The sequence below is a fragment of the Lampris incognitus genome, chromosome 10, assembly GCF_029633865.1.
Source record: "Lampris incognitus isolate fLamInc1 chromosome 10, fLamInc1.hap2, whole genome shotgun sequence".
Taxonomy (NCBI): Eukaryota; Metazoa; Chordata; class Actinopteri; order Lampriformes; family Lampridae; genus Lampris; species Lampris incognitus.
In genome coordinates this window covers 40,782,566-40,809,087 of record NC_079220.1, presented here as the reverse complement: position 1 = coordinate 40,809,087, position 26,522 = coordinate 40,782,566, and positions in this window count along the sequence as shown.

Here is a 26,522-nt window from a genome sequence, read left to right as displayed (position 1 = left end):
ACAAGTCTGCAAACATTCAGAGCCTTAAAATAGGGGTTTCACCAATGTGTTTTTTGCTGAGAAACCTTCTATTTCAAGGTTTAGTGCGTTTTCAGACAAGTACAATATGTATTTTAAGTGTTTCTGATGAAATCCCTCCTTTTAATGCATTTTGTCACAGAAAATGATTTTCTCGCCATGGGAAAATGACTTTTTTGAAAAAGCATATTCTGGTCGAGAAATCGTGTTTTAAACAATAAGAACGACTCCCGGCCTTATTTAGTTCACATTTTTACTTTTGGTAACCTAGCCCGTATTCATAACGCACTAAACCTTTTTATCGCGTTAAACGCCCTTTCTCGACAAGAAAAGCACAATTTCATCAAAAACAAACAAAACAAGAAAAATGAATCTATTCAACAAGTCTGCAACACATCCTTAAGAGTTACATGATTTCACCCAATGTCAATGTGTAATTTCTCCAGTTCTGATCATTTTTTAGGTTGTTGGTAGCTTGGTCAATGCCAAAACACAGTGAAATCTTTTTATGGCTTTAAACGCGTTTTCTCCTCGAGAGAAACATGATTTCACTAAAAACGTTTATAGTTTAAACACACCTGTTGTACATGTGTGCAAACACTCAGAGCCTTGAGATAGGGGTTTCACCAATGTGTTTTTTGGTGAGAAACCTTCTATTTCAAGGTTCTGTGCGTTTTCAGACAAGTACAATATGTATGTATAGTGTTTCTGATGAAATCCCTCCTTTTAATGCATTTTCTCACAGAAAACGAGTCTCTCGCCATGGGAACATGGCTTTTTTGAAAAAGCATATTCTGCTCGAGAAATCGTGTTTTAAACAATAAAAACGACTCCCGGCCTTATTTAGTTCACATTTTTACTTTTGGTAACCTAGCACGTATTCATAACGCACTAAACCTTTTTATCGCGTTAAACGCCTTTTCTCGACAAGAAAAGCACAATTTCATCAAAAACAAACAAAACAAGAAAAATGAATCTATTCAACAAGTCTGCAACACATCCTTAAGAGTTACATGATTTCACCCAATGTCAATGTGTAATTTCTCCAGTTCTGATCATTTTTTAGGTTGTTGGTAGCTTGGTCAATGCCAAAACACAGTGAACTCTTTTTATGGCTTTAAACGCGTTTTCTCCTCGAGAGAAACATGATTTCACTTAAAAACTTTATAGTTTAAACATGCCTGTTGTACATGTGTGCAAACACTCAGAGCCTTGAGATAGGGGTTTCACCAATGTGTTTTTTGGTGAGAAACCTTCTATTTCAAGGTTCTGTGCGTTTTCAGACAAGTACAATATGTATGTATGGTGTTTCTGATGAAATCCCTCCTTTTAATGCATTTTCTCACAGAATACGAGTCTCTCGCCATGGGAACATGGCTTTTTTGAAAAAGCATATTTTGCTTTAGAAATCGTGTTTTAAACAATAAAAACGACTCCCGGCCTTATTTAGTTCACATTTTTACTTTTGGTAACCTAGCACGTATTCATAACGCAATAAACCTTTTTATCGCGTTAAACGCCTTTTCTCGACAAGAAAAGCACAATTTCATCAAAAACAAACAAAACAAGAAAAATGAATCTATTCAACAAGTCTGCAACACATCCTTAAGATTTACATGATTTCACCCAATGTCAATGTGTAATTTCTCCAGTTCTGATCATTGTTTAGGTTCTTGGTAGCTTGGTCCAATTCCAAACACAGTGAATCCTTTTTATGGCTTTAAACGCATTTTCTCCTCGAGAGAAACATGATTTCACTAAAAACGTTATAGTTTAAACATGCCTGTTGTACAATTCTGCAAACATTCAGAGCCTTGAGATAGGGGTTTCACCAATGTGTTTTTTGGTGAGAAACCTTCTATTTCAAGTTTCTGTGCGTTTTCAGACACGTACAATATGTATTTTAAGTGTTTCTGATGAAATCCCTCCTTTTAAAGCATTTTGTCACAGAAAATGATTTTCTCGCCATGGGAAAATGGCTTTTTTGAAAAAGCATATTCTGGTCGAGAAATCGTGTTTTAAACAATAAGAACGACTCCCGGCCTTATTTAGTTCACATTTTTAGTTTTGGTAACCTAGCACGTATTCATAACGCACTAAACCTTTTTATCGCGTTAAACGCCCTTTCTCGACAAGAAAAGCACAATTTCATCAAAAACAAACAAAACAAGAAAAATGAATCTATTCAACAAGTCTGCAACACGTCCTTAAGAGTTACATGATTTCACCCAATGTCAATGTGTAATTTCTCCAGTTCTGATCATTTCTTAGGTTGTTGGTAGCTTGGTCAATGCCAAACACAGTGAATCCTTTTTATGGCTTTAAACGCGTTTTCTCCTCGAGAGAAACATGATTTCACTAAAAACGTTTATAGTTTAAACATGCCTGTTGTACATGTGTGCAAACACTCAGAGCCTTGAGATAGGGGTTTCACCAATGTGTTTTTTGGTGAGAAACCTTCTATTTCAACGTTCTGTGCGTTTTCAGACAAGTACAATATGTATGTATGGTGTTTCTGATGAAATCCCTCCTTTTAATGCATTTAGTCACAGAAAATGATTTTCTTGCCATGGGAAAATGACTTTTTTGAAAGAGCATATTCTGGTCGAGAAATCGTGTTTTAAACAATAAGAACGACTCCCGGCCTTATTTAGTTCACATTTTTACTTTTGGTAACCTAGCCCGTATTCATAACGCACTAAACCTTTTTATCGCGTTAAACGCCCTTTCTCGACAAGAAAAGCACAATTTCATCAAAAACAAACAAAACAAGAAAAATGAATCTATTCAACAAGTCTGCAACACATCCTTAAGAGTTACATGATTTCACCCAATGTCAATGTGTAATTTCTCCAGTTCTGATCATTTTTTAGGTTGTTGGTAGCTTGGTCAATGCCAAAACACAGTGAACTCTTTTTATGGCTTTAAACGCGTTTTCTCCTCGAGAGAAACATGATTTCACTTAAAAACTTTATAGTTTAAACATGCCTGTTGTACATGTGTGCAAACACTCAGAGCCTTGAGATAGGGGTTTCACCAATGTGTTTTTTGGTGAGAAACCTTCTATTTCAAGGTTCTGTGCGTTTTCAGACAAGTACAATATGTATGTATGGTGTTTCTGATGAAATCCCTCCTTTTAATGCATTTTCTCACAGAATACGAGTCTCTCGCCATGGGAACATGGCTTTTTGGAAAAAGCATATTCTGCTTTAGAAATCGTGTTTTAAACAATAAAAACGACTCCCGGCCTTATTTAGTTCACATTTTTACTTTTGGTAACCTAGCACGTATTCATAACGCAATAAACCTTTTTATCGCGTTAAACGCCTTTTCTCGACAAGAAAAGCACAATTTCATCAAAAACAAACAAAACAAGAAAAATGAATCTATTCAACAAGTCTGCAACACATCCTTAAGAGTTACATGATTTCACCCAATGTCAATGTGTAATTTCTCCAGTTCTGATCATTGTTTAGGTTCTTGGTAGCTTGGTCCAATTCCAAACACAGTGAATCCTTTTTATGGCTTTAAACGCATTTTCTCCTCGAGAGAAACATGATTTCACTAAAAACGTTATAGTTTAAACATGCCTGTTGTACAATTCTGCAAACATTCAGAGCCTTGAGATAGGGGTTTCACCAATGTGTTTTTTGGTGAGAAACCTTCTATTTCAAGTTTCTGTGCGTTTTCAGACACGTACAATATGTATTTTAAGTGTTTCTGATGAAATCCCTCCTTTTAAAGCATTTTGTCACAGAAAATGATTTTCTCGCCATGGGAAAATGGCTTTTTTGAAAAAGCATATTCTGGTCGAGAAATCGTGTTTTAAACAATAAAAACGACTCCCGGCCTTATTTAGTTCACATTTTTAGTTTTGGTAACCTAGCACGTATTCATAACGCACTAAACCTTTTTATCGCGTTAAACGCCCTTTCTCGACAAGAAAAGCACAATTTCATCAAAAACAAACAAAACAAGAAAAATGAATCTATTCAACAAGTCTGCAACACGTCCTTAAGAGTTACATGATTTCACCCAATGTCAATGTGTAATTTCTCCAGTTCTGATCATTTCTTAGGTTGTTGGTAGCTTGGTCAATGCCAAACACAGTGAATCCTTTTTATGGCTTTAAACGCGTTTTCTCCTCGAGAGAAACATGATTTCACTAAAAACGTTTATAGTTTAAACATGCCTGTTGTACATGTGTGCAAACACTCAGAGCCTTGAGATAGGGGTTTCACCAATGTGTTTTTTGGTGAGAAACCTTCTATTTCAACGTTCTGTGCGTTTTCAGACAAGTACAATATGTATGTATGGTGTTTCTGATGAAATCCCTCCTTTTAATGCATTTAGTCACAGAAAATGATTTTCTTGCCATGGGAAAATGACTTTTTTGAAAGAGCATATTCTGGTCGAGAAATCGTGTTTTAAACAATAAGAACGACTCCCGGCCTTATTTAGTTCACATTTTTACTTTTGGTAACCTAGCCCGTATTCATAACGCACTAAACCTTTTTATCGCGTTAAACGCCCTTTCTCGACAAGAAAAGCACAATTTCATCAAAAACAAACAAAACAAGAAAAATGAATCTATTCAACAAGTCTGCAACACATCCTTAAGAGTTACATGATTTCACCCAATGTCAATGTGTAATTTCTCCAGTTCTGATCATTTTTTAGGTTGTTGGTAGCTTGGTCAATGCCAAAACACAGGGAAATCTTTTTATGGCTTTAAACGCGTTTTCTCCTCGAGAGAAACATGATTTCACTAAAAACGTTATAGTTAAAACATGCCTGTTGTACATGTGTGCAAACACTCAGAGCCTTGAGATAGGGGTTTCACCAATGTGTTTTTTGGTGAGAAACCTTCTATTTCAAGGTTCTGTGCGTTTTCAGATACGTACAATATGTATTTTAAGTGTTTCTGATGAAATCCCTCCTTTTAAAGCATTTTGTCACAGAAAATGATTTTCTCGCCATGGGAAAATGGCTTTTTTGAAAAAGCATATTCTGGTCGAGAAATCGTGTTTTAAACAATAAAAACGACTCCCGGCCTTATTTAGTTCACATTTTTAGTTTTGGTAACCTAGCACGTATTCATAACGCACTAAACCTTTTTATCGCGTTAAACGCCCTTTCTCGACAAGAAAAGCACAATTTCATCAAAAACAAACAAAACAAGAAAAATGAATCTATTCAACAAGTCTGCAACACGTCCTTAAGAGTTACATGATTTCACCCCATGTCAATGTGTAATTTCTCCAGTTCTGATCATTTTTTAGGTTGTTGGTAGCTTGGTCAATGCCAAAACACAGTGAACTCTTTTTATGGCTTTAAACGCGTTTTCTCCTCGAGAGAAACATGATTTCACTTAAAAACTTTATAGTTTAAATATGCCTGTTGTACATGTGTGCAAACACTCAGAGCCTTGAGATAGGGGTTTCACCAATGTGTTTTTTGGTGAGAAACCTTCTATTTCAAGGTTCTGTGCGTTTTCAGACAAGTACAATATGTATGTATGGTGTTTCTGATGAAATCCCTCCTTTTAATGCATTTTCTCACAGAAAACGAGTCTCTCGCCATGGGAACATGGCTTTTTTGAAAAAGCATATTCTGCTTTAGAAATCGTGTTTTAAACAATAAAAACGACTCCCGGCCTTATTTAGTTCACATTTTTACTTTTGGTAACCTAGCCCGTATTCATAACGCACTAAACCTTTTTATCGCGTTAAACGCCCTTTCTCGACAAGAAAAGCACAATTTCATCAAAAACAAACAAAACAAGAAAAATTAATCTATTCAACAAGTCTGCAACACATCCTTAAGAGTTACATGATTTCCCCCAATGTCAATGTGTAATTTCTCCAGTTCTGATCATTTTTTAGGTTGTTGGTAGCTTGGTCAATGCCAAAACACAGTGAAATCTTTTTATGGCTTTAAACGCGTTTTCTCCTCGAGAGAAACATGATTTCACTAAAAACGTTATAGTTAAAACATGCCTGTTGTACATGTGTGCAAACACTCAGAGCCTTGAGATAGGGGTTTCACCAATGTGTTTTTTGGTGAGAAACCTTCTATTTCAAGGTTCTGTGCGTTTTCAGATACGTACAATATGTATTTTAAGTGTTTCTGATGAAATCCCTCCTTTTAAAGCATTTTGTCACAGAAAATGATTTTCTCGCCATGGGAAAATGGCTTTTTTGAAAAAGCATATTCTGGTCGAGAAATCGTGTTTTAAACAATAAAAACGACTCCCGGCCTTATTTAGTTCACATTTTTAGTTTTGGTAACCTAGCACGTATTCATAACGCACTAAACCTTTTTATCGCGTTAAACGCCCTTTCTCGACAAGAAAAGCACAATTTCATCAAAAACAAACAAAACAAGAAAAATGAATCTATTCAACAAGTCTGCAACACGTCCTTAAGAGTTACATGATTTCACCCAATGTCAATGTGTAATTTCTCCAGTTCTGATCATTTTTTAGGTTGTTGGTAGCTTGGTCAATGCCAAAACACAGTGAACTCTTTTTATGGCTTTAAACGCGTTTTCTCCTCGAGAGAAACATGATTTCACTTAAAAACTTTATAGTTTAAATATGCCTGTTGTACAATTCTGCAAACATTCAGAGCCTTGAGATAGGGGTTTCACCAATGTGTTTTTTGGTGAGAAACCTTCTATTTCAAGTTTCTGTGCGTTTTCAGACACGTACAATATGTATTTTAAGTGTTTCTGATGAAATCCCTCCTTTTAAAGCATTTTGTCACAGAAAATGATTTTCTCGCCATGGGAAAATGGCTTTTTTGAAAAAGCATATTCTGCTCGAGAAATCGTGTTTTAAACAATAAAAACGACTCCCGGCCTTATTTAGTTCACATTTTTAGTTTTGGTAACCTAGCACGTATTCATAACGCACTAAACCTTTTTATCGCGTTAAACGCCCTTTCTCGACAAGAAAAGCACAATTTCATCAAAAACAAACAAAACAAGAAAAATGAATCTATTCAACAAGTCTGCAACACGTCCTTAAGAGTTACATGATTTCACCCAATGTCAATGTGTAATTTCTCCAGTTCTGATCATTTCTTAGGTTGTTGGTAGCTTGGTCAATGCCAAACACAGTGAATCCTTTTTATGGCTTTAAACGCGTTTTCTCCTCGAGAGAAACATGATTTCACTAAAAACGTTTATAGTTTAAACATGCCTGTTTTACATGTGTGCAAACACTCAGAGCCTTGAGATAGGGGTTTCACCAATGTGTTTTTTGGTGAGAAACCTTCTATTTCAACGTTCTGTGCGTTTTCAGACAAGTACAATATGTATGTATGGTGTTTCTGATGAAATCCCTCCTTTTAATGCATTTTGTCACAGACAATGATTTTCTTGCCATGGGAAAATGACTTTTTTGAAAAAGCATATTCTGGTCGAGAAATCGTGTTTTAAACAATAAGAACGACTCCCGGCCTTATTTAGTTCACATTTTTACTTTTGGTAACCTAGCCCGTATTCATAACGCACTAAACCTTTTTATCGCGTTAAACGCCCTTTCTCGACAAGAAAAGCACAATTTCATCAAAAACAAACAAAACAAGAAAAATGAATCTATTCAACAAGTCTGCAACACGTCCTTAAGAGTTACATGATTTCACCCAATGTCAATGTGTAATTTCTCCAGTTCTGATCATTTTTTAGGTTGTTGGTAGCTTGGTCAATGCCAAAACACAGTGAACTCTTTTTATGGCTTTAAACGCGTTTTCTCCTCGAGAGAAACATGATTTCACTTAAAAACTTTATAGTTTAAATATGCCTGTTGTACATGTGTGCAAACACTCAGAGCCTTGAGATAGGGGTTTCACCAATGTGTTTTTTGGTGAGAAACCTTCTATTTCAAGGTTCTGTGCGTTTTCAGACAAGTACAATATGTATGTATGGTGTTTCTGATGAAATCCCTCCTTTTAATGCATTTTCTCACAGAAAACGAGTCTCTCGCCATGGGAACATGGCTTTTTTGAAAAAGCATATTCTGGTCGAGAAATCGTGTTTTAAACAATAAAAACGACTCCCGGCCTTATTTAGTTCACATTTTTACTTTTGGTAACCTAGCACGTATTCATAACGCACTAAACCTTTTTATCGCGTTAAACGCCTTTTCTCGACAAGAAAAGCACAATTTCATCAAAAACAAACAAAACAAGAAAAATGAATCTATTCAACAAGTCTGCAACACATCCTTAAGAGTTACATGATTTCACCCAATGTCAATGTGTAATTTCTCCAGTTCTGATCATTGTTTAGGTTCTTGGTAGCTTGGTCCAATTCCAAACACAGTGAATCCTTTTTATGGCTTTAAACGCATTTTCTCCTCGAGAGAAACATGATTTCACTAAAAACGTTATAGTTTAAACATGCCTGTTGTACAATTCTGCAAACATTCAGAGCCTTGAGATAGGGGTTTCACCAATGTGTTTTTTGGTGAGAAACCTTCTATTTCAAGTTTCTGTGCGTTTTCAGACACGTACAATATGTATTTTAAGTGTTTCTGATGAAATCCCTCCTTTTAAAGCATTTTGTCACAGAAAATGATTTTCTCGCCATGGGAAAATGGCTTTTTTGAAAAAGCATATTCTGCTCGAGAAATCGTGTTTTAAACAATAAAAACGACTCCCGGCCTTATTTAGTTCACATTTTTAGTTTTGGTAACCTAGCACGTATTCATAACGCACTAAACCTTTTTATCGCGTTAAACGCCCTTTCTCGACAAGAAAAGCACAATTTCATCAAAAACAAACAAAACAAGAAAAATGAATCTATTCAACAAGTCTGCAACACGTCCTTAAGAGTTACATGATTTCACCCAATGTCAATGTGTAATTTCTCCAGTTCTGATCATTTCTTAGGTTGTTGGTAGCTTGGTCAATGCCAAACACAGTGAATCCTTTTTATGGCTTTAAACGCGTTTTCTCCTCGAGAGAAACATGATTTCACTAAAAACGTTTATAGTTTAAACATGCCTGTTGTACATGTGTGCAAACACTCAGAGCCTTGAGATAGGGGTTTCACCAATGTGTTTTTTGGTGAGAAACCTTCTATTTCAACGTTCTGTGCGTTTTCAGACAAGTACAATATGTATGTATGGTGTTTCTGATGAAATCCCTCCTTTTAATGCATTTTGTCACAGAAAATGATTTTCTCGCCATGGGAAAATGACTTTTTTGAAAAAGCATATTCTGGTCGAGAAATCGTGTTTTAAACAATAAGAACGACTCCCGGCCTTATTTAGTTCACATTTTTACTTTTGGTAACCTAGCCCGTATTCATAACGCACTAAACCTTTTTATCGCGTTAAACGCCCTTTCTCGACAAGAAAAGCACAATTTCATCAAAAACAAACAAAACAAGAAAAATGAATCTATTCAACAAGTCTGCAACACATCCTTAAGAGTTACATGATTTCACCCAATGTCAATGTGTAATTTCTCCAGTTCTGATCATTTTTTAGGTTGTTGGTAGCTTGGTCAATGCCAAAACACAGTGAAATCTTTTTATGGCTTTAAACGCGTTTTCTCCTCGAGAGAAACATGATTTCACTAAAAACGTTATAGTTAAAACATGCCTGTTGTACATGTGTGCAAACACTCAGAGCCTTGAGATAGGGGTTTCACCAATGTGTTTTTTGGTGAGAAACCTTCTCTTTCAACGTTCTGTGCGTTTTCTGACACGTACAATATGTATTTTAAGTGTTTCTGAGGAAATCCCTCCTTTTAAAGCATTTTGTCACAGAAAAAGATTTTCTCGCCATGGGAAAATGGCTTTTTTGAAAAAGCATATTCTGGTCGAGAAATCGTGTTTTAAACAATAAAAACGACTCCCGGCCTTATTTAGTTCACATTTTTAGTTTTGGTAACCTAGCACGTATTCATAACGCACTAAACCTTTTTATCGCGTTAAACGCCTTTTCTCGACAAGAAAAGCACAATTTCCTCAAAAACAAACAAAACAAGAAAAATTAATCTATTCAACAAGTCTGCAACACATCCTTAAGAGTTACATGATTTCACCCAATGTCAATGTGTAATTTCTCCAGTTCTGATCATTTTTTAGGTTGTTGGTAGCTTGGTCAATGCCAAAACACAGTGAAATCTTTTTATGGCTTTAAACGCGTTTTCTCCTCGAGAGAAACATGATTTCACTAAAAACGTTTATAGTTTAAACATGCCTGTTGTACATGTGTGCAAACACTCAGAGCCTTGAGATAGGGGTTTCACCAATGTGTCTTTTGCTGAGAAACCTTCTATTTCAAGGTTCTGTGCGTTTTCAGACAAGTACAATATGTATGTATAGTGTTTCTGATGAAATCCCTCCTTTTAATGCATTTTCTCACAGAAAACGAGTCTCTCGCCATGGGAACATGGCTTTTTTGAAAAAGCATATTCTGGTCGAGAAATCGTGTTTTAAACAATAAAAACGACTCCCGGCCTTATTTAGTTCACATTTTTAGTTTTGGTAACCTAGCACGTATTCATAACGCACTAAACCTTTTTATCGCGTTAAACGCCCTTTCTCGACAAGAAAAGCACAATTTCATCAAAAACAAACAAAACAAGAAAAATGAATCTATTCAACAAGTCTGCAACACGTCCTTAAGAGTTACATGATTTCACCCAATGTCAATGTGTAATTTCTCCAGTTCTGATCATTTTTTAGGTTGTTGGTAGCTTGGTCAATGCCAAAACACAGTGAACTCTTTTTATGGCTTTAAACGCGTTTTCTCCTCGAGAGAAACATGATTTCACTTAAAAACTTTATAGTTTAAATATGCCTGTTGTACATGTGTGCAAACACTCAGAGCCTTGAGATAGGGGTTTCACCAATGTGTTTTTTGGTGAGAAACCTTCTATTTCAAGGTTCTGTGCGTTTTCAGACAAGTACAATATGTATGTATGGTGTTTCTGATGAAATCCCTCCTTTTAATGCATTTTCTCACAGAAAACGAGTCTCTCGCCATGGGAACATGGCTTTTTTGAAAAAGCATATTCTGGTCGAGAAATCGTGTTTTAAACAATAAAAACGACTCCCGGCCTTATTTAGTTCACATTTTTACTTTTGGTAACCTAGCACGTATTCATAACGCACTAAACCTTTTTATCGCGTTAAACGCCTTTTCTCGACAAGAAAAGCACAATTTCATCAAAAACAAACAAAACAAGAAAAATGAATCTATTCAACAAGTCTGCAACACATCCTTAAGAGTTACATGATTTCACCCAATGTCAATGTGTAATTTCTCCAGTTCTGATCATTGTTTAGGTTCTTGGTAGCTTGGTCCAATTCCAAACACAGTGAATCCTTTTTATGGCTTTAAACGCATTTTCTCCTCGAGAGAAACATGATTTCACTAAAAACGTTATAGTTTAAACATGCCTGTTGTACAATTCTGCAAACATTCAGAGCCTTGAGATAGGGGTTTCACCAATGTGTTTTTTGGTGAGAAACCTTCTATTTCAAGTTTCTGTGCGTTTTCAGACACGTACAATATGTATTTTAAGTGTTTCTGATGAAATCCCTCCTTTTAAAGCATTTTGTCACAGAAAATGATTTTCTCGCCATGGGAAAATGGCTTTTTTGAAAAAGCATATTCTGCTCGAGAAATCGTGTTTTAAACAATAAAAACGACTCCCGGCCTTATTTAGTTCACATTTTTAGTTTTGGTAACCTAGCACGTATTCATAACGCACTAAACCTTTTTATCGCGTTAAACGCCCTTTCTCGACAAGAAAAGCACAATTTCATCAAAAACAAACAAAACAAGAAAAATGAATCTATTCAACAAGTCTGCAACACGTCCTTAAGAGTTACATGATTTCACCCAATGTCAATGTGTAATTTCTCCAGTTCTGATCATTTCTTAGGTTGTTGGTAGCTTGGTCAATGCCAAACACAGTGAATCCTTTTTATGGCTTTAAACGCGTTTTCTCCTCGAGAGAAACATGATTTCACTAAAAACGTTTATAGTTTAAACATGCCTGTTGTACATGTGTGCAAACACTCAGAGCCTTGAGATAGGGGTTTCACCAATGTGTTTTTTGGTGAGAAACCTTCTATTTCAACGTTCTGTGCGTTTTCAGACAAGTACAATATGTATGTATGGTGTTTCTGATGAAATCCCTCCTTTTAATGCATTTTGTCACAGAAAATGATTTTCTTGCCATGGGAAAATGACTTTTTTGAAAAAGCATATTCTGGTCGAGAAATCGTGTTTTAAACAATAAGAACGACTCCCGGCCTTATTTAGTTCACATTTTTACTTTTGGTAACCTAGCCCGTATTCATAACGCACTAAACCTTTTTATCGCGTTAAACGCCCTTTCTCGACAAGAAAAGCACAATTTCATCAAAAACAAACAAAACAAGAAAAATGAATCTATTCAACAAGTCTGCAACACGTCCTTAAGAGTTACATGATTTCACCCAATGTCAATGTGTAATTTCTCCAGTTCTGATCATTTTTTAGGTTGTTGGTAGCTTGGTCAATGCCAAAACACAGTGAACTCTTTTTATGGCTTTAAACGCGTTTTCTCCTCGAGAGAAACATGATTTCACTTAAAAACTTTATAGTTTAAATATGCCTGTTGTACATGTGTGCAAACACTCAGAGCCTTGAGATAGGGGTTTCACCAATGTGTTTTTTGGTGAGAAACCTTCTATTTCAAGGTTCTGTGCGTTTTCAGACAAGTACAATATGTATGTATGGTGTTTCTGATGAAATCCCTCCTTTTAATGCATTTTCTCACAGAAAACGAGTCTCTCGCCATGGGAACATGGCTTTTTTGAAAAAGCATATTCTGGTCGAGAAATCGTGTTTTAAACAATAAAAACGACTCCCGGCCTTATTTAGTTCACATTTTTAGTTTTGGTAACCTAGCACGTATTCATAACGCACTAAACCTTTTTATCGCGTTAAACGCCTTTTCTCGACAAGAAAAGCACAATTTCATCAAAAACAAACAAAACAAGAAAAATGAATCTATTCAACAAGTCTGCAACACATCCTTAAGAGTTACATGATTTCACCCAATGTCAATGTGTAATTTCTCCAGTTCTGATCATTGTTTAGGTTCTTGGTAGCTTGGTCCAATTCCAAACACAGTGAATCCTTTTTATGGCTTTAAACGCATTTTCTCCTCGAGAGAAACATGATTTCACTAAAAACGTTATAGTTTAAACATGCCTGTTGTACAATTCTGCAAACATTCAGAGCCTTGAGATAGGGGTTTCACCAATGTGTTTTTTGGTGAGAAACCTTCTATTTCAAGTTTCTGTGCGTTTTCAGACACGTACAATATGTATTTTAAGTGTTTCTGATGAAATCCCTCCTTTTAAAGCATTTTGTCACAGAAAATGATTTTCTCGCCATGGGAAAATGGCTTTTTTGAAAAAGCATATTCTGCTCGAGAAATCGTGTTTTAAACAATAAAAACGACTCCCGGCCTTATTTAGTTCACATTTTTAGTTTTGGTAACCTAGCACGTATTCATAACGCACTAAACCTTTTTATCGCGTTAAACGCCCTTTCTCGACAAGAAAAGCACAATTTCATCAAAAACAAACAAAACAAGAAAAATGAATCTATTCAACAAGTCTGCAACACGTCCTTAAGAGTTACATGATTTCACCCAATGTCAATGTGTAATTTCTCCAGTTCTGATCATTTCTTAGGTTGTTGGTAGCTTGGTCAATGCCAAACACAGTGAATCCTTTTTATGGCTTTAAACGCGTTTTCTCCTCGAGAGAAACATGATTTCACTAAAAACGTTTATAGTTTAAACATGCCTGTTGTACATGTGTGCAAACACTCAGAGCCTTGAGATAGGGGTTTCACCAATGTGTTTTTTGGTGAGAAACCTTCTATTTCAACGTTCTGTGCGTTTTCAGACAAGTACAATATGTATGTATGGTGTTTCTGATGAAATCCCTCCTTTTAATGCATTTTGTCACAGAAAATGATTTTCTTGCCATGGGAAAATGACTTTTTTGAAAAAGCATATTCTGGTCGAGAAATCGTGTTTTAAACAATAAGAACGACTCCCGGCCTTATTTAGTTCACATTTTTACTTTTGGTAACCTAGCCCGTATTCATAACGCACTAAACCTTTTTATCGCGTTAAACGCCCTTTCTCGACAAGAAAAGCACAATTTCATCAAAAACAAACAAAACAAGAAAAATGAATCTATTCAACAAGTCTGCAACACATCCTTAAGAGTTACATGATTTCACCCAATGTCAATGTGTAATTTCTCCAGTTCTGATCATTTTTTAGGTTGTTGGTAGCTTGGTCAATGCCAAAACACAGTGAAATCTTTTTATGGCTTTAAACGCGTTTTCTCCTCGAGAGAAACATGATTTCACTAAAAACGTTATAGTTAAAACATGCCTGTTGTACATGTGTGCAAACACTCAGAGCCTTGAGATAGGGGTTTCACCAATGTGTTTTTTGGTGAGAAACCTTCTCTTTCAACGTTCTGTGCGTTTTCTGACACGTACAATATGTATTTTAAGTGTTTCTGAGGAAATCCCTCCTTTTAAAGCATTTTGTCACAGAAAAAGATTTTCTCGCCATGGGAAAATGGCTTTTTTGAAAAAGCATATTCTGGTCGAGAAATCGTGTTTTAAACAATAAAAACGACTCCCGGCCTTATTTAGTTCACATTTTTAGTTTTGGTAACCTAGCACGTATTCATAACGCACTAAACCTTTTTATCGCGTTAAACGCCTTTTCTCGACAAGAAAAGCACAATTTCCTCAAAAACAAACAAAACAAGAAAAATTAATCTATTCAACAAGTCTGCAACACATCCTTAAGAGTTACATGATTTCACCCAATGTCAATGTGTAATTTCTCCAGTTCTGATCATTTTTTAGGTTGTTGGTAGCTTGGTCAATGCCAAAACACAGTGAAATCTTTTTATGGCTTTAAACGCGTTTTCTCCTCGAGAGAAACATGATTTCACTAAAAACGTTTATAGTTTAAACATGCCTGTTGTACATGTGTGCAAACACTCAGAGCCTTGAGATAGGGGTTTCACCAATGTGTCTTTTGCTGAGAAACCTTCTATTTCAAGGTTCTGTGCGTTTTCAGACAAGTACAATATGTATGTATAGTGTTTCTGATGAAATCCCTCCTTTTAATGCATTTTCTCACAGAAAACGAGTCTCTCGCCATGGGAACATGGCTTTTTTGAAAAAGCATATTCTGCTCGAGAAATCGTGTTTTAAACAATAAAAACGACTCCCGGCCTTATTTAGTTCACATTTTTAGTTTTGGTAACCTAGCACGTATTCATAACGCACTAAACCTTTTTATCGCGTTAAACGCCCTTTCTCGACAAGAAAAGCACAATTTCATCAAAAACAAACAAAACAAGAAAAATGAATCTATTCAACAAGTCTGCAACACATCCTTAAGAGTTACATGATTTCACCCAATGTCAATGTGTAATTTCTCCAGTTCTGATCATTTTTTAGGTTGTTGGTAGCTTGGTCAATGCCAAAACACAGTGAAATCTTTTTATGGCTTTAAACGCGTTTTCTCCTCGAGAGAAACATGATTTCACTAAAAACGTTATAGTTAAAACATGCCTGTTGTACATGTGTGCAAACACTCAGAGCCTTGAGATAGGGGTTTCACTAATGTGTTTTTTGGTGAGAAACCTTCTATTTCAACGTTCTGTGCGTTTTCTGACACGTACAATATGTATTTTAAGTGTTTCTGAGGAAATCCCTCCTTTTAAAGCGTTTTGTCACAGAAAAATATTTTCTCGCCATGGGAAAATGGCTTTTTTGAAAAAGCATATTCTGGTCGAGAAATCGTGTTTTAAACAATAAAAACGACTCCCGGCCTTATTTAGTTCACATTTTTAGTTTTGGTAACCTAGCACGTATTCATAACGCACTAAACCTTTTTATCGCGTTAAACGCCTTTTCTCGACAAGAAAAGCACAATTTCATCAAAAACAAACAAAACAAGAAAAATGAATCTATTCAACAAGTCTGCAACACATCCTTAAGAGTTACATGATTTCACCCAATGTCAATGTGTAATTTCTCCAGTTCTGATCATTTTTTAGGTTGTTGGTAGCTTGGTCAATGCCAAAACACAGTGAAATCTTTTTATGGCTTTAAACGCGTTTTCTCCTCGAGAGAAACATGATTTCACTAAAAACGTTATAGTTAAAACATGCCTGTTGTACATGTGTGCAAACACTCAGAGCCTTGAGATAGGGGTTTCACCAATGTGTTTTTTGGTGAGAAACCTTCTCTTTCAACGTTCTGTGCGTTTTCTGACACGTACAATATGTATTTTAAGTGTTTCTGAGGAAATCCCTCCTTTTAAAGCATTTTGTCACAGAAAATGATTTTCTCGCCATGGGAAAATGGCTTTTTTGAAAAAGCATATTCTGCTCAAGAAATCGTGTTTTAAACAATAAAAACGACTCCCGGCCTTATTTAGTTCACATTTTTAGTTTTGGTAACCTAGCACGTATTCATAACGCACTAAACCTTTTTATCGCGTTAAACGCCTTTTCTCGACAAGAAAAGCACAATTTCATCAAAAACAAACAAAACAAGAAAAATGAATCTATTCAACAAGTCTGCAACACATCCTTAAGAGTTACATGATTTCACCCAATGTCAATGTGTAATTTCTCCAGTTCTGATCATTTTTTAGGTTGTTGGTAGCTTGGTCAATGCCAAAACACAGTGAAATCTTTTTATGGCTTTAAACGCGTTTTCTCCTCGAGAGAAACATGATTTCACTAAAAACGTTATAGTTAAAACATGCCTGTTGTACATGTGTGCAAACACTCAGAGCCTTGAGATAGGGGTTTCACAAATGTGTTTTTTGGTGAGAAACCTTCTATTTCAACGTTCTGTGCGTTTTCAGACAAGTACAATATGTATGTATGGTGTTTCTGATGAAATCCCTCCTTTTAATGCATTTTGTCACAGAAAATGATTTTCTCGCCATGGGAAAATGACTTTTTTGAAAAAGCATATTCTGGTCGAGAAATCGTGTTTTAAACAATAAGAACGACTCCCGGCCTTATTTAGTTCACATTTTTACTTTTGGTAACCTAGCCCGTATTCATAACGCACTAAACCTTTTTATCGCGTTAAACGCCCTTTCTCGACAAGAAAAGCACAATTTCATCAAAAACAAACAAAACAAGAAAAATGAATCTATTCAACAAGTCTGCAACACATCCTTAAGAGTTACATGATTTCAACCAATGTCAATGTGTAATTTCTCCAGTTCTGATCATTTTTTAGGTTGTTGGTAGCTTGGTCAATGCCAAAACACAGTGAAATCTTTTTATGGCTTTAAACGCGTTTTCTCCTCGAGAGAAACATGATTTCACTAAAAACGTTTATAGTTTAAACATGCCTGTTGTACATGTGTGCAAACACTCAGAGCCTTGAGATAGGGGTTTCACCAATGTGTTTTTTGGTGAGAAACCTTCTATTTCAAGGTTCTGTGCGTTTTCAGACAAGTACAATATGTATGTATAGTGTTTCTGATGAAATCCCTCCTTTTAATGCATTTTCTCACAGAAAACGAGTCTCTCGCCATGGGAACATGGCTTTTTTGAAAAAGCATATTCTGGTCGAGAAATCGTGTTTTAAACAATAAAAACGACTCCCGGCCTTATTTAGTTCACATTTTTACTTTTGGTAACCTAGCACGTATTCATAACGCACTAAACCTTTTTATCGCGTTAAACGCCTTTTCTCGACAAGAAAAGCACAATTTCATCAAAAACAAACAAAACAAGAAAAATGAATCTATTCAACAAGTCTGCAACACATCCTTAAGAGTTACATGATTTCACCCAATGTCAATGTGTAATTTCTCCAGTTCTGATCATTTTTTAGGTTGTTGGTAGCTTGGTCAATGCCAAAACACAGTGAAATCTTTTTATGGCTTTAAACGCGTTTTCTCCTCGAGAGAAACATGATTTCACTAAAAACGTTTATAGTTTAAACATGCCTGTTGTACATGTGTGCAAACACTCAGAGCCTTGAGATAGGGGTTTCACCAATGTGTTTTTTGCTGAGAAACCTTCTCTTTCAACGTTCTGTGCGTTTTCTGACACGTACAATATGTATTTTAAGTGTTTCTGAGGAAATCCCTCCTTTTAAAGCATTTTGTCACAGAAAATGATTTTCTCGCCATGGGAAAATGGCTTTTTTGAAAAAGCATATTCTGCTCGAGAAATCGTGTTTTAAACAATAAAAACGACTCCCGGCCTTATTTAGTTCACATTTTTAGTTTTGGTAACCTAGCACGTATTCATAACGCACTAAACCTTTTTATCGCGTTAAACGCCCTTTCTCGACAAGAAAAGCACAATTTCATCAAAAACAAACAAAACAAGAAAAATGAATCTATTCAACAAGTCTGCAACACGTCCTTAAGAGTTACATGATTTCACCCAATGTCAATGTGTAATTTCTCCAGTTCTGATCATTTCTTAGGTTGTTGGTAGCTTGGTCAATGCCAAACACAGTGAATCCTTTTTATGGCTTTAAACGCGTTTTCTCCTCGAGAGAAACATGATTTCACTAAAAACGTTTATAGTTTAAACATGCCTGTTGTACATGTGTGCAAACACTCAGAGCCTTGAGATAGGGGTTTCACCAATGTGTTTTTTGGTGAGAAACCTTCTCTTTCAACGTTCTGTGCGTTTTCTGACACGTACAATATGTATTTTAAGTGTTTCTGAGGAAATCCCTCCTTTTAAAGCATTTTGTCACAGAAAAAGATTTTCTCGCCATGGGAAAATGGCTTTTTTGAAAAAGCATATTCTGGTCGAGAAATCGTGTTTTAAACAATAAAAACGACTCCCGGCCTTATTTAGTTCACATTTTTAGTTTTGGTAACCTAGCACGTATTCATAACGCACTAAACCTTTTTATCGCGTTAAACGCCTTTTCTCGACAAGAAAAGCACAATTTCCTCAAAAACAAACAAAACAAGAAAAATTAATCTATTCAACAAGTCTGCAACACATCCTTAAGAGTTACATGATTTCACCCAATGTCAATGTGTAATTTCTCCAGTTCTGATCATTTTTTAGGTTGTTGGTAGCTTGGTCAATGCCAAAACACAGTGAAATCTTTTTATGGCTTTAAACGCGTTTTCTCCTCGAGAGAAACATGATTTCACTAAAAACGTTTATAGTTTAAACATGCCTGTTGTACATGTGTGCAAACACTCAGAGCCTTGAGATAGGGGTTTCACCAATGTGTCTTTTGCTGAGAAACCTTCTATTTCAAGGTTCTGTGCGTTTTCAGACAAGTACAATATGTATGTATAGTGTTTCTGATGAAATCCCTCCTTTTAATGCATTTTCTCACAGAAAACGAGTCTCTCGCCATGGGAACATGGCTTTTTTGAAAAAGCATATTCTGCTCGAGAAATCGTGTTTTAAACAATAAAAACGACTCCCGGCCTTATTTAGTTCACATTTTTACTTTTGGTAACCTAGCACGTATTCATAACGCACTAAACCTTTTTATCGCGTTAAACGCCCTTTCTCGACAAGAAAAGCACAATTTCATCAAAAACAAACAAAACAAGAAAAATGAATCTATTCAACAAGTCTGCAACACATCCTTAAGAGTTACATGATTTCACCCAATGTCAATGTGTAATTTCTCCAGTTCTGATCATTTCTTAGGTTGTTGGTAGCTTGGTCAATGCCAAACACAGTGAATCCTTTTTATGGCTTTAAACGCGTTTTCTCCTCGAGAGAAACATGATTTCACTAAAAACGTTTATAGTTTAAACATGCCTGTTGTACATGTGTGCAAACACTCAGAGCCTTGAGATAGGGGTTTCACTAATGTGTTTTTTGGTGAGAAACCTTCTATTTCAACGTTCTGTGCGTTTTCTGACACGTACAATATGTATTTTAAGTGTTTCTGAGGAAATCCCTCCTTTTAAAGCGTTTTGTAACAGAAAAATATTTTCTCGCCATGGGAAAATGGCTTTTTTGAAAAAGCATATTCTGGTCGAGAAATCGTGTTTTAAACAATAAAAACGACTCCCGGCCTTATTTAGTTCACATTTTTAGTTTTGGTAACCTAGCACGTATTCATAACGCACTAAACCTTTTTATCGCGTTAAACGCCTTTTCTCGACAAGAAAAGCACAATTTCATCAAAAACAAACAAAACAAGAAAAATGAATCTATTCAACAAGTCTGCAACACATCCTTAAGAGTTACATGATTTCACCCAATGTCAATGTGTAATTTCTCCAGTTCTGATCATTTTTTAGGTTGTTGGTAGCTTGGTCAATGCCAAAACACAGTGAAATCTTTTTATGGCTTTAAACGCGTTTTCTCCTCGAGAGAAACATGATTTCACTAAAAACGTTATAGTTAAAACATGCCTGTTGTACATGTGTGCAAACACTCAGAGCCTTGAGATAGGGGTTTCACCAATGTGTTTTTTGGTGAGAAACCTTCTCTTTCAACGTTCTGTGCGTTTTCTGACACGTACAATATGTATTTTAAGTGTTTCTGAGGAAATCCCTCCTTTTAAAGCATTTTGTCACAGAAAATGATTTTCTCGCCATGGGAAAATGGCTTTTTTGAAAAAGCATATTCTGGTCGAGAAATCGTGTTTTAAACAATAAAAACGACTCCCGGCCTTATTTAGTTCACATTTTTAGTTTTGGTAACCTAGCACGTATTCATAACGCACTAAACCTTTTTATCGCGTTAAACGCCTTTTCTCGACAAGAAAAGCACAATTTCCTCAAAAACAAACAAAACAAGAAAAATTAATCTATTCAACAAGTCTGCAACACATCCTTAAGAGTTACATGATTTCACCCAATGTCAATGTGTAATTTCTCCAGTTCTGATCATTTTTTAGGTTGTTGGTAGCTTGGTCAATGCCAAAACACAGTGAAATCTTTTTATGGCTTTAAACGCGTTTTCTCCTCGAGAGAAACATGATTTCACTAAAAACGTTATAGTTAAAACATGCCTGTTGTACATGTGTGCAAACACTCAGAGCCTTGAGATAGGGGTTTCACCAATGTGTTTTTTGGTGAGAAACCTTCTATTTCAACGTTCTGTGCGTTTTCAGACAAGTACAATATGTATGTATGGTGTTTCTGATGAAATCCCTCCTTTTAATGCATTTTGTCACAGAAAATGATTTTCTCGCCATGGGAAAATGACTTTTTTGAAAAAGCATATTCTGGTCGAGAAATCGTGTTTTAAACAATAAGAACGACTCCCGGCCTTATTTAGTTCACATTTTTACTTTTGGTAACCTAGCCCGTATTCATAACGCACTAAACCTTTTTATCGCGTTAAACGCCCTTTCTCGACAAGAAAAGCACAATTTCATCAAAAACAAACAAAACAAGAAAAATGAATCTATTCAACAAGTCTGCAACACATCCTTAAGAGTTACATGATTTCAACCAATGTCAATGTGTAATTTCTCCAGTTCTGATCATTTTTTAGGTTGTTGGTAGCTTGGTCAATGCCAAAACACAGTGAAATCTTTTTATGGCTTTAAACGCGTTTTCTCCTCGAGAGAAACATGATTTCACTAAAAACGTTTATAGTTTAAACATGCCTGTTGTACATGTGTGCAAACACTCAGAGCCTTGAGATAGGGGTTTCACCAATGTGTTTTTTGGTGAGAAACCTTCTATTTCAAGGTTCTGTGCGTTTTCAGACAAGTACAATATGTATGTATAGTGTTTCTGATGAAATCCCTCCTTTTAATTCATTTTCTCACAGAAAACGAGTCTCTCGCCATGGGAACATGGCTTTTTTGAAAAAGCATATTCTGCTCGAGAAATCGTGTTTTAAACAATAAAAACGACTCCCGGCCTTATTTAGTTCACATTTTTACTTTTGGTAACCTAGCACGTATTCATAACGCACTAAACCTTTTTATCGCGTTAAACGCCTTTTCTCGACAAGAAAAGCACAATTTCATCAAAAACAAACAAAACAAGAAAAATGAATCTATTCAACAAGTCTGCAACACATCCTTAAGAGTTACATGATTTCACCCAATGTCAATGTGTAATTTCTCCAGTTCTGATCATTTTTTAGGTTGTTGGTAGCTTGGTCAATGCCAAAACACAGTGAAATCTTTTTATGGCTTTAAACGCGTTTTCTCCTCGAGAGAAACATGATTTCACTAAAAACGTTTATAGTTTAAACATGCCTGTTGTACATGTGTGCAAACACTCAGAGCCTTGAGATAGGGGTTTCACCAATGTGTTTTTTGGTGAGAAACCTTCTATTTCAAGGTTCTGTGCGTTTTCAGACAAGTACAATATGTATGTATAGTGTTTCTGATGAAATCCCTCCTTTTAATTCATTTTCTCACAGAAAACGAGTCTCTCGCCATGGGAACATGGCTTTTTTGAAAAAGCATATTCTGCTCGAGAAATCGTGTTTTAAACAATAAAAACGACTCCCGGCCTTATTTAGTTCACATTTTTACTTTTGGTAACCTAGCACGTATTCATAACGCACTAAACCTTTTTATCGCGTTAAACGCCTTTTCTCGACAAGAAAAGCACAATTTCATCAAAAACAAACAAAACAAGAAAAATGAATCTATTCAACAAGTCTGCAACACATCCTTAAGAGTTACATGATTTCACCCAATGTCAATGTGTAATTTCTCCAGTTCTGATCATTTTTTAGGTTGTTGGTAGCTTGGTCAATGCCAAAACACAGTGAAATCTTTTTATGGCTTTAAACGCGTTTTCTCCTCGAGAGAAACATGATTTCACTAAAAACGTTTATAGTTTAAACATGCCTGTTGTACATGTGTGCAAACACTCAGAGCCTTGAGATAGGGGTTTCACCAATGTGTTTTTTGGTGAGAAACCTTCTCTTTCAACGTTCTGTGCGTTTTCTGACACGTACAATATGTATTTTAAGTGTTTCTGAGGAAATCCCTCCTTTTAAAGCATTTTGTCACAGAAAATGATTTTCTCGCCATGGGAAAATGGCTTTTTTGAAAAAGCATATTCTGCTCGAGAAATCGTGTTTTAAACAATAAAAACGACTCCCGGCCTTATTTAGTTCACATTTTTAGTTTTGGTAACCTAGCACGTATTCATAACGCACTAAACCTTTTTATCGCGTTAAACGCCCTTTCTCGACAAGAAAAGCACAATTTCATCAAAAACAAACAAAACAAGAAAAATGAATCTATTCAACAAGTCTGCAACACGTCCTTAAGAGTTACATGATTTCACCCAATGTCAATGTGTAATTTCTCCAGTTCTGATCATTTCTTAGGTTGTTGGTAGCTTGGTCAATGCCAAACACAGTGAATCCTTTTTATGGCTTTAAACGCGTTTTCTCCTCGAGAGAAACATGATTTCACTAAAAACGTTTATAGTTTAAACATGCCTGTTGTACATGTGTGCAAACACTCAGAGCCTTGAGATAGGGGTTTCACCAATGTGTTTTTTGGTGAGAAACCTTCTATTTCAACGTTCTGTGCGTTTTCAGACAAGTACAATATGTATGTATGGTGTTTCTGATGAAATCCCTCCTTTTAATGCATTTTGTCACAGAAAATGATTTTCTTGCCATGGGAAAATGACTTTTTTGAAAAAGCATATTCTGGTCGAGAAATCGTGTTTTAAACAATAAGAACGACTCCCGGCCTTATTTAGTTCACATTTTTAGTTTTGGTAACCTAGCACGTATTCATAACGCACTAAACCTTTTTATCGCGTTAAACGCCTTTTCTCGACAAGAAAAGCACAATTTCCTCAAAAACAAACAAAACAAGAAAAATTAATCTATTCAACAAGTCTGCAACACATCCTTAAGAGTTACATGATTTCACCCAATGTCAATGTGTAATTTCTCCAGTTCTGATCATTTTTTAGGTTGTTGGTAGCTTGGTCAATGCCAAAACACAGTGAAATCTTTTTATGGCTTTAAACGCGTTTTCTCCTCGAGAGAAACATGATTTCACTAAAAACGTTTATAGTTTAAACATGCCTGTTGTACATGTGTGCAAACACTCAGAGCCTTGAGATAGGGGTTTCACCAATGTGTCTTTTGCTGAGAAACCTTCTATTTCAAGGTTCTGTGCGTTTTCAGACAAGTACAATATGTATGTATAGTGTTTCTGATGAAATCCCTCCTTTTAATGCATTTTCTCACAGAAAACGAGTCTCTCGCCATGGGAACATGGCTTTTTTGAAAAAGCATATTCTGCTCGAGAAATCGTGTTTTAAACAATAAAAACGACTCCCGGCCTTATTTAGTTCACATTTTTACTTTTGGTAACCTAGCACGTATTCATAACGCACTAAACCTTTTTATCGCGTTAAACGCCCTTTCTCGACAAGAAAAGCACAATTTCATCAAAAACAAACAAAACAAGAAAAATGAATCTATTCAACAAGTCTGCAACACATCCTTAAGAGTTACATGATTTCACCCAATGTCAATGTGTAATTTCTCCAGTTCTGATCATTTTTTAGGTTGTTGGTAGCTTGGTCAATGCCAAAACACAGTGAAATCTTTTTATGGCTTTAAACGCGTTTTCTCCTCGAGAGAAACATGATTTCACTAAAAACGTTATAGTTAAAACATGCCTGTTGTACATGTGTGCAAACACTCAGAGCCTTGAGATAGGGGTTTCACTAATGTGTTTTTTGGTGAGAAACCTTCTATTTCAACGTTCTGTGCGTTTTCTGACACGTACAATATGTATTTTAAGTGTTTCTGAGGAAATCCCTCCTTTTAAAGCGTTTTGTCACAGAAAAATATTTTCTCGCCATGGGAAAATGGCTTTTTTGAAAAAGCATATTCTGGTCGAGAAATCGTGTTTTAAACAATAAAAACGACTCCCGGCCTTATTTAGTTCACATTTTTAGTTTTGGTAACCTAGCACGTATTCATAACGCACTAAACCTTTTTATCGCGTTAAACGCCTTTTCTCGACAAGAAAAGCACAATTTCATCAAAAACAAACAAAACAAGAAAAATGAATCTATTCAACAAGTCTGCAACACATCCTTAAGAGTTACATGATTTCACCCAATGTCAATGTGTAATTTCTCCAGTTCTGATCATTTTTTAGGTTGTTGGTAGCTTGGTCAATGCCAAAACACAGTGAAATCTTTTTATGGCTTTAAACGCGTTTTCTCCTCGAGAGAAACATGATTTCACTAAAAACGTTATAGTTAAAACATGCCTGTTGTACATGTGTGCAAACACTCAGAGCCTTGAGATAGGGGTTTCACCAATGTGTTTTTTGGTGAGAAACCTTCTCTTTCAACGTTCTGTGCGTTTTCTGACACGTACAATATGTATTTTAAGTGTTTCTGAGGAAATCCCTCCTTTTAAAGCATTTTGTCACAGAAAATGATTTTCTCGCCATGGGAAAATGGCTTTTTTGAAAAAGCATATTCTGCTCGAGAAATCGTGTTTTAAACAATAAAAACGACTCCCGGCCTTATTTAGTTCACATTTTTAGTTTTGGTAACCTAGTACGTATTCATAACGCACTAAACCTTTTTATCGCGTTAAACGCCTTTTCTCGACAAGAAAAGCACAATTTCCTCAAAAACAAACAAAACAAGAAAAATTAATCTATTCAACAAGTCTGCAACACATCCTTAAGAGTTACATGATTTCACCCAATGTCAATGTGTAATTTCTCCAGTTCTGATCATTTTTTAGGTTGTTGGTAGCTTGGTCAATGCCAAAACACAGTGAAATCTTTTTATGGCTTTAAACGCGTTTTCTCCTCGAGAGAAACATGATTTCACTAAAAACGTTATAGTTAAAACATGCCTGTTGTACATGTGTGCAAACACTCAGAGCCTTGAGATAGGGGTTTCACAAATGTGTTTTTGGTGAGAAACCTTCTATTTCAACGTTCTGTGCGTTTTCAGACAAGTACAATATGTATGTATGGTGTTTCTGATGAAATCCCTCCTTTTAATGCATTTTGTCACAGAAAATGATTTTCTCGCCATGGGAAAATGACTTTTTTGAAAAAGCATATTCTGGTCGAGAAATCGTGTTTTAAACAATAAGAACGACTCCCGGCCTTATTTAGTTCACATTTTTACTTTTGGTAACCTAGCCCGTATTCATAACGCACTAAACCTTTTTATCGCGTTAAACGCCCTTTCTCGACAAGAAAAGCACAATTTCATCAAAAACAAACAAAACAAGAAAAATGAATCTATTCAACAAGTCTGCAACACATCCTTAAGAGTTACATGATTTCAACCAATGTCAATGTGTAATTTCTCCAGTTCTGATCATTTTTTAGGTTGTTGGTAGCTTGGTCAATGCCAAAACACAGTGAAATCTTTTTATGGCTTTAAACGCGTTTTCTCCTCGAGAGAAACATGATTTCACTAAAAACGTTTATAGTTTAAACATGCCTGTTGTACATGTGTGCAAACACT